The 10,054-nt window shown below is 33.6% G+C and overlaps 1 long non-coding RNA gene across 1 annotated transcript; it reads right to left on the bottom strand.

Annotated features, from left to right (window-relative positions):
- LOC109325170 lies at positions 3,873–4,051 on the bottom strand. The gene is made up of 2 exons (XR_002105093.1): positions 4,012–4,051; positions 3,873–3,957 (listed from the first exon to the last, which is right to left on the bottom strand). It is a non-coding gene; the product is annotated as an uncharacterized LOC109325170 (long non-coding RNA).

The following is a 10,054-nucleotide window of genomic DNA, read 5'->3' as shown; positions in this document are numbered from 1 at the left end:
GAGAAGATTGTACCTTTGGAAACCTTGTTGGAGGTTTCATGTTACTTGGTCCATCCTGATATTGATGATTCAGAGTATTGTTGCTTATCCAAGAAAGGTTGGGATTGTTCTGCTAGTATGGTGGGTTGAATTGTTGCCCGCTCATCTCCTTGTAGTCATAGTAGTTGCACGATTTAGGTTGTTTATTAGTCAATGCTCCATGTTCAGGTTCAGTGAATTGTTTGCATTCAGACCGCTCATATCCTTTTGCTCCATACCCCTCACATGTTGCATTAGACCCAATAGTATTAGCATGATACTTTTCTAGCTTTACAAACCTTTGAGAAAAGTTCTCCAACGTGGAAATTACCTTCTCCATCTGATTGTCTGAATTTTATGCACCAGAGTCTCTTCTTGGATGTTGTCTCCTCTCATTCGCCCATTGGTGATGATTAGAAACCATGTTCTCTATGATCTTTGAAGCAACATCAATTCCTTTTCACATAAAGGCACCATCTGTTGAAGAGTCCAATAGTTGTTGTGATGGAAAGTCTAGCCCAATGTAGAAGTTCTGAACCAACATCCTAGGTGGAATACCATGATGAGGGCAAGCTTCATTCAACTCATTTAATCTTTCCCAAGCTTCAGCAATTGACTTCTTATCCCTTTGAAGGCAAGCTTCAGTTAACTCACTTAATCTTTCCCATGATTCAGTGATTGTTGAGAAAAGCCTGATCCAAAGTTTGTCATGTTGCTTGAATTTCAGCATTTTGATTTCTTAGCCATGTCTTAGCTCTGTCTCGAAGGGAATATGGAAACATGCAAAGACGAATGACATCTTTAGAAGCCCCATGAATTCTTACAAGCTCATAGAATTCCAAGAACTGATCAATATGGGTGTTCGGATCTTCATGAGCTCCTCCTTTAAAATGGATTTGAATCACCATTTGGATCATAGTAGATGGCAAAGAAAATTTCTCTGCCTCAATAGCTGGGCGAATTATTCCAGGACGTGAACTACGAGCATTAGGGGCTGCGTAGTCGCGAAGTGGTTTTTCATCTCGTTCAACCATTGTTTGTATACGCGCACGTCTTTCTCTTGCTCTTTCTCTTTGTTGCTTTCTTCTTCTACGAAAAGTCCTTTCTGGCTCTAAATAGTAATTTGAACTTTGCATAACCCAAATGTGCAACCTGCAGAGGTACCAATAAAAAGGAAAACGTGTAATACACTAGAGTAAAGTAATGAAATAATTGAGAATTAAAGAAATTTTGACATAGTCCTGGGCAGTAGATCCAAAAACTTGATAGGGAAAATCATAAGTGTACGATTATGTCGTCAAGTAATAAAATATCGATCCTACGAGGACTGGAAAACTCCTTTACTTATAATAATTAATTTATACTTAACTCAAATCAGGAATAAAATTGAATTTATAATTTAGAACAATTGCCAAGAATAATTATGAAAATAATCAAAAGGGATTGAAATCTAATTTAGGAAGAGTTCCCATGATAAGGGTTACCGCATTTACACTCGCAAATCCTTGTTTTGCTCCTTTTCATGAACTTTAAGTTGTGAAGGTGAATTGCTCTTTGATATGTGTCATCCTCTCTCGAGCTCCAACACGTGTATTCAATTGAAGTCGTCCCTACTCTCATGGTACGATTATCAATCAAATCATTTACTTGGATCTTTATATATAATCTCTTCGTAGAAACCCAAGGTGAATTCTAGAAATCACCGAGAATCCTAATATTACTGTCGTGAATTAGGATTCTAGTTTGAATAACTAAATGGTCAGATAGTTGGTTTCACCTCTCGGTCCTTCTCCAATGTATCTAAGACGTGTAATTTGTTGGTCAGACAACTCACACGAATAAAACTCAGTTTATTGATTCAAATCATAACATTCAATGAAATAGAAGTTAGAACAAGTATTTATTGAATGTAAAATGGCATAGCCACTATCCTAGAAACAAAGGGAATTACTCACTCATGATGTAGAAGAGAATCTCAAATTGTAAATTAGAGAATTGTAATGTAAAAAAAATGTAAAATCCTTGAGGGGGGACCTTTATTTATCCTAATTACAAAATATTGGGCTAAGCCCAACAAAATAAATATAAAAAATAGGAATATAATATAACATCTATGACTTCTTTTGGTCCTTCAATTGTTCTTAGCATGGCCTCAACACTGAATTCAATCTTCTTGCACCCAATCTCTACTCATTTTTGCTTTAATCCATCCAAACTGCACAACATAACTAAAAACACCTACTCAACCTGAACAAAGAGAAATAAAAGCTAAAGACAATCACAAAGTCCTAATTATGTCCTAAAATGCAAGTTAAATGCAATTCAAATGTAGTATAATTTCATACTTATCAATTCACTTTAAACTCATTCGAGATCATTAAATCATTAAAATTTTCATGCCACTCCTTAGGTGCTTGCTTAAGACTATACAACAACTTATCTAACTTGCAAACCTTATTTTTTTGCTCATGCATTAAAAACCTTCAGTTTGTTCCGTATAGATTTCTTTTTCCAAATCACCATTTAAGAAAACAGTCTTAACATCCATTTGATTAACTAATAATTATCTATCACAACGAGCGAAATTAGTACTCTAATGGATGTTATTCTAGTAACAGATGAAAATGTGTCGAAGAAATCAACATTCTCCCTTTTCCTGAAATCCTTAGCTACACAGCGAGCCTTGTATTTATCTACTATGCTATCAGGTTTCATTTTCTTTTTCAATATCCATTTAAAACCAATAGGTTTGCAACTAGGAGGCAAGTCAACTAAATGTCAGGTCATGTTAGACTCTAGAGAATCCATTTCATCATTTATGGCCTCTTGCCACAAATCAACATCCAAAGAAGTCAAAGCTTCTTGGAGAGTTGATGGATAATCTTCCAATGTAGAGACGATATAATCAAATTCATACTCTATAGCAATCCTTGTTCTCTTACTTCTTCTGGATTCTATTTCAAACTCATCGTTATTATCATTATTGCTAATCACGGGTACGGTCACTTTTCCTCAATTCAAAAGTGAATTTCATTTCATTGAAGTTTGCATCGTTAGACTCAATGATCACTTTCATGTTAAGATCATAAAACATGCACGCCTTGTTGTTTACAACATACCTAGTGAATACACATTCATAGGCTCTACATTCGAGTTTAACTCTCTTGGGGTCTAGTATCCGGACATAGGCCAAACAACCTCAAGTTCTCATATAAGACAAGTTTAGTTGTCTATTCTTAATAATTTCATATGGAAAATTTTTGCTTTTAGCCTTGGGGACTCTATTTAGCATATATCATATAGTTAATAAAATTTCACCCCACCAAGAGGGTGTTGCACCATAACTTAACGTAATAGCTACAACTAATTCAGTTAAAGTTCTATTCTTTCTTTCAGCTTTACCATTCATTTCATGTGAATATGATGCAGTTGTTTCATTAATAATGCTATTTAATTTATAAAAAGCATTAAACATGTTAGAGTCATACTCAGTGCCTCTATCACTTCTGAGTTTCTTTATTTCTTGTTGAGTTGATTTTCAATTTCAGTTACATATAACTTAAATATGCACATGAACTATTTCTCCTACATTTATATCCTACGTAGAAAATATCAATGTTAAGAAAATACCACAATTGCAAGCATTAATAGTAATTAGAAATTGTCGAACTTATACTCAAATTGTGGCACATCAATCTTGTAGAACGTATACTCAGATCATGATGCAGGTAGCTAAGTCTATATTATGTATTTGTTATAGTGATAATACTAATGAAATAGTTTAACATTGTTTTCTATGGTTAATTAATTCAATGAGCAATCCAATACACACGAACATGTAAATTTAGTTCTTAGAGCCACTTGAAATGCACTCATGGAGTTCAAAGTGAAGTTAAATAATTATTCAATGAGAATTTACCAAATTGTATATTCGATGACCTATATTTGCACTTTCCAAATAACTAGGTGATGTTTTGTATCCGGTAATTGGACACATTCTCGGGAATGTGATGCTAGGTAATGTAAACATTAGAAACATTCTTACTAAAAATTTAGGAATCCAAATTGTCTACTTACTCCTTAATTGCAATGTCTAGGAATTCCATTTTCCTGCTAGACACTTTACAAAATGAGATACCCATGAACATAAAAAAAAAAAAAAATTATGGATACCAAACTCTACCTTAGATGCTTAAAGGCAATAAAAAGATATATGCATTGGCAAAATGTTATGTATAATATTGATGAGTGAGGATCCACTTACTCCAAGAGTGAGTTTTTAACTTTGCTCCTCATCCTTACCATCAATTCTATGAACATCTAATGGTTTAGATATACTCACTAATTCAAACCATTAGATTTCCTTAGACTGTTACTGATGCAGTTATCACATACAATTTGGAATTTAACAATTCATCTTGGTTCAGGAAAAAAGTTCCTAATACTACTACTTGCGCAGATCCAAATATAGTAAATCTCGATTTGGAATGTGAACTCTTTCTCCATAAAAACAAAATCAATAACAAAAAATGTTTACATTGTTTTTCCTAAAACTTATGAAGTAAAGCAACACTCATCCATAAGTTCAAGCAAACTAAATACATCATAATTTTCTCATAAACAAACAAACTTTCAGAATTCGCACTCAATTTCACATTGTTACTGTTCAAACTCTCATAATTTGATGTATAGTGAAAATCATGAAATTGAAAGTACACTTTTTAGTGTCAACTTCCTCGGTATCATATTTCTTTTCATGTGCATACCAAATTAATTTGGCAAACTTGTATGGGCTGTAGTAATCATAGAGATCATCAGACGACCCATTCTAGAGAGCTATTTCAATAGCCAATTTATCACTTTCCTCTTTTTCAACCTCATCTGACACCACTAGGATGTCAGTTTTCAGAACGTGGGCTACCAATATCAGTTTTCAAAACTGAACAGTTATGCCAATTCTTTTTCCACAATACTGACTACCAATATCAGTTCTCGAATTCTCACTTTGGTTGCATGTGTCAATTCTCAAGTGTCATGGAAAGAAAGAGGGAGAAGGTTGTCGGAAATGCGTCGGTGGAATATAAGGGGGGAGAAATAGAAGTTGAGAAGTAAACGCCTTCAACTTGGTGCAAATTATAATGAGGGAAGTAAGCCTCTATTTATAGCCTGAGGCCTCCAACGGCTCTTTCACCAATGACTCTTTTACCAACGGTTCTATTATCAACGGTTCTATCATAATGACCGATATTTCCTCCAACGGTTCTCTGTTGAATTTTTCCTTGTTGCATGTGTGTTGACTTGGTCAACACATAGTCCAAGCCCAAAAGGCCCAAAAAAATTAAATTAATTAATTAATAAATGGATAAATAAATATTTTATTAAAAAGAATATTTTGTCGCAACTTACGGCTTATAAAGCCTTTCAACTTCTCTACTCCAAACAAAGTGGGACTAGTGAGTTTTTTTATTTCATTTCAAATCAGTATTATTTTCTACAAATTCCAGCAGAAAGTCAATATAATTTATATAATTTCATTAAAAATGAGGGGAAATTACTATAATTGATTTTCAGTGGTACCAGTCTCATGTTTTGCTACTAATTTATGGTTTGACAACCTTGGGTTCATATTGATTGGCATAACTTCAATTCTAAGTCTAGTATTTTCTGATTTATATTGGTAGGGAATTTACACTCTCACGAACAAACTAGTCATAAGATGATACCTAATTTATTTTTAGGAGCCAAGTTTTTCATAAGAGCTTTTGTATTATTCATTTATTTTAAAAGGTTTTAAATTGTGACTGTGATTATATTATATTTATTGATAGCGTAAAAATTTTAAGAAAATATAATCACATGTTACTTCGAGGTTGTAATATTACAATCATGCGGAGTATAATTTATATTTTATAACACAAGTGCCTTCTTTTCCCATGTTTTTTTTTTTGCTACCTTCAGTCCTTGTCATTACCCCGCATGGGTCATGAAATGGGATTTTGTTAGTGCTCTTTTCAGGTAATAGTTCGCTAGCAGAGTAATTAAAATATTTTTCATCAAAATAACATATATTAAAATGACTCAGTCCTGGTTTAACCCAAAGCTAATTAAGCAATGATTTATAGCTGGTAGAGGTAGAACTAGTCATATCGGTAGTGTTTTAATTCACCGATGGTGCAGAAGATTCATAAGATGTTGTGACACCATATCCAATGTACACTTAAATTTTCGTAAATCAAGTTGCAGCTGAGATCGCTCGGAAAGCTACTTAATCCTAAAACCTACTATAATATTTTTAAATTATATATGTTATCTGGTGAAGGGGTCAAAAGTCTTTTTGGGATTATACTTCTGGGACCGTATGTATCTGGGCCAGTTTATATGGTGCATTTTACTTGGTAATTAATATTTTTAATTTTTTTTTGAATTATATGAAACTGCTTGTATTATTCTAGGTAGCTAGTTGAAGAGGGGAGGGTAAGAGACTCAACTAGTTATTAAAGGGGTATGAGATTTATATATATATATATATATATTAATAAACAATGACATCAAAAGTTTGATCAAATTGTGCGAACTAATAGATGTAAAATAAATGAATTTGACAAGTGTATTTATAGTACACATTTCATGTTTATGATATATGTTAATTTTTCGAAGTGAATTAAATGGGTGGAAAAAACTAAGCTTTCTCTCTAGTAATTTTGACATAAAAGACTTGGGAGAAGTTGATGTGATATTAGCATTAGAATAATAAGATATTATTAGAATATAGGAATGTATTAAAGAAATTTGATTAATTTGAGTGTCAATCTATGTTCCTTTTGATCATAAACCTAATTTAATATGATTTTTTTACACAATAATATAACTTGAATATTCAAAAGTAATTGAATGTTAAATGTATACAATGACATATCCTTGATTAGACATTGCATATATTGTAGGTTGACTAAAAAGATATACAACTACCATAGAAAATGAAGGCCAAACATATTGAAATATTCAAAGGGGATAATGAAATTTAGTTTGAACTATAATGGGTATCATATACCATTAGAATGCTACATAATTGCTAATTGGGTGACCCACACAAAAGATCATACTTCAATAAGTGGTTGGGTCTTCAAACTTGGTGGCTGTTATTTCTTGAGGATCAAAGATACAAATCTACTCTTAGAAAAATGTCATCCACAATTATATTCTTGAGTCACAAAGTGAAAAGAGAATGGAGAAAGATTGGATGAAAGATTGAACCTCAAAATATAATTCTCATTAGATGATTTGGATGTACAAGCAAGGATTGATTAAATACATCCTTGTGAAACAAAACAAACTTAACTAATTCTAATAACTAACTTATCCAAAACAGAAAACTTACAACAATGACTACAAAAGTGATAATACAAATGTCTTGTTGCACAAGTAAAACTTGGCTGAAATATTGATGCATCATGGTTCTCCCAATCTGACTGAGGCCATGTCTACCCTTGCACTCATGGATCAAGGTTGAGTGTCTTGTGTTATTTTGATGGATTTCAGTTATGCAATTTGACCATGGTTGATGTATCTGCTCATACGATTTAACTAAGGCAAGATCATCAATGTGTGCTTTGGTTAATCCTTGATCACCATACTTGACCAAAGGACCATATTATTCAAGTTTATGATTTCTGCCTTCAAGCTTTCCATCTTCATTTTGCATTCCAATGTTAGGCTCCTTATGCTGCTCAATCTTATGCTCAAGTTCCTCATCATTCTGATGTATGTTATAGTGCTTCTGTTGTACCCTGCAAGGAGTAGGCAATAAGTTAGAATATATCAAGTTTAGCATCCCCCATAAGTTGGAGTGTGTATATTACACAATCCAAGCTTGGACAGATTTTTAGAAAAATGCTAGGGGATTGAGCCTTGGTAAAGATATCAGCCACTTGTTCTTGGCTGGAAATAGGTAACAGATGCACTACACCATCCAATACATTCTCTCTAATGGAATGACAATCCATTTCAATGTATTTAGTCCTCTCATGGAACACAAGATTGGCAGCTATATGCAAAGCTAATTGATTATCACAATACAATATCACAGGGCCCATATGAGAAAGATTTAAATCATTAAGCAAATAAATTAACCATTATTCCTCACAACCAGTTAAGGCTAAGGCTCTATACTCGGCTTCAGTAGAAGACCTTGACACAGTCCTTTGCCTCTTACTTTTCCAAGAGATTAAGGCATCTCCAAGAAAGAAGCAATAGCCAGTGATAGATCTTCTTGTATCAAGACAAGAAGCCCAATCTGAGTCGCTATATTTCTTTAAAGAGACAGTGTTTTTAGCAGGGAAAAATAATCATTTCCATGGGAATCCCTTTATGTATCTAAGTATCCTTTGAGCAGCTTTATAATGAGCAATAGTAGGTGCTGCTAAGAATTGACTTAGGTGCCCAACAAGGAAGGATACATCAGGTCTAGTGTGAGTGAGGTAGACAAGCTTACCAATTAATCTTCTATATGAAGTAATATCACAATACAAGGGACCAGAATTGCTATGTAGTTTAGCAATATTGTCCATAGGACTAGATGAAGGTTTACAAGCTAACAAACCAGAATCTTGAAGCAAATTCAAAGCATACTTCCTTTGACATAAGTTGATTCCAGTTTTGCTCCTTGCCACTTCCATACCAATGAAATATTTCAAATTTCCAAGGTCTTTGATGCTAAATTTTCTATCAAGTAGATGCTTAATGTTCTCTATTTCTTTTAGATTATTTCCTGCAACAATAAGGTCATCTACATATACAAGGATAATAGTATAGTTATCACCATTTATCTTGGTAAAAAGAGAATAATTTGCTCTGGATTGAGCATAGCCAGATTGAATCAGAATTGCAGTGAGTTTGGCATTCCACTGCCTACTTGCTTGCTTTAAACCATACAATGACTTTTCTAACTTACAAATAAGAGCATTATTAGGAATTTCAAGCCCTAGTGGAGGCTTCATATAAAACTTTACAATTAGATCTCCATGAAAAAAGGTTGTATTAACATCCAACTGATGTAGATGCTGTAACACCGCGAATTTTATGATTTTGAATTATAAGATTTTATTAATATTTTTATTAATTATATTTTCGAAAATGAATTTCTGGGAATTTTCGGTAAAGAATTAGACGAAACTCTAGTTAAGTTTTAGCCTTGAAATTCTATTTCCAATTTGGTGGTAAATGTTCATGATTTTCTGAGATAGTCGGTTTCGGACCACTGTCGGGGTCAAATCTCACCCGGTACGGCTCAAAAAGTGGTTTTTGAGTTCCGTAACTCGGAATCAGATTCCGATTGCGCTGTTAGCTTCGTAATCACATTTCGAGTCAAGATAGACCCTGATTTGGCCCATAACTATTTTCTAAAATATTTTCACTCGGAATGCCGAAATTCGAAGTTCCAACCGTAAAGTAAAATCGGGCGATCATTTTTGGCTACTCGAATATTGGCCTACTCGAGCATGATTTTAATCGCGCGCGTTTCGCCGAAGTCGTCGCGTCGCATGAGTCACTTCACAAAATCTACCTACTAAATCTTATAGATTTCACTACCACCAAATCCCCTAAATCACTCACTCAACCCATGATTCACTCACCTTCTTAGATTTGCTAGATTGCCTTTGGAAATGGGTTTAGAAATAAGATTTATCCCACCCCCACAACTCTATAAATACCCATGTATCCTCATGCACAAACACTTTGCAAAATTTGGCAATTGGAAGATTTGAGAGTAAGTTACTCTCATCATCTTTTCTTATTCTTTCAATATTCAATGTCTTCAATATTGAAGTATGTTGTTCATGAGTATGTCAAGAACATATTCAACCGTTGAAATTTTCTAAAACACTTTCTAACTCATTTTGGAAGCAAAACCGAAAATGAGTGTTCTTGAACTCATGAAAAATGTGTTTTGAAACTATGAACAAGTTGTTTTCAAGAAGTTATTACATTGTTGTAATATATGAATTTTTACTTGTTTAAGCCTTTAACCATGGCTTTG

Source organism: Lupinus angustifolius, chromosome LG13 (genome assembly GCF_001865875.1).
Source record: "Lupinus angustifolius cultivar Tanjil chromosome LG13, LupAngTanjil_v1.0, whole genome shotgun sequence".
Classification (NCBI taxonomy): domain Eukaryota; kingdom Viridiplantae; phylum Streptophyta; class Magnoliopsida; order Fabales; family Fabaceae; genus Lupinus; species Lupinus angustifolius.
The sequence above is the reverse complement of the archived record's forward strand: the minus strand, read 5'-3'. Positions and strand labels throughout refer to the sequence as shown.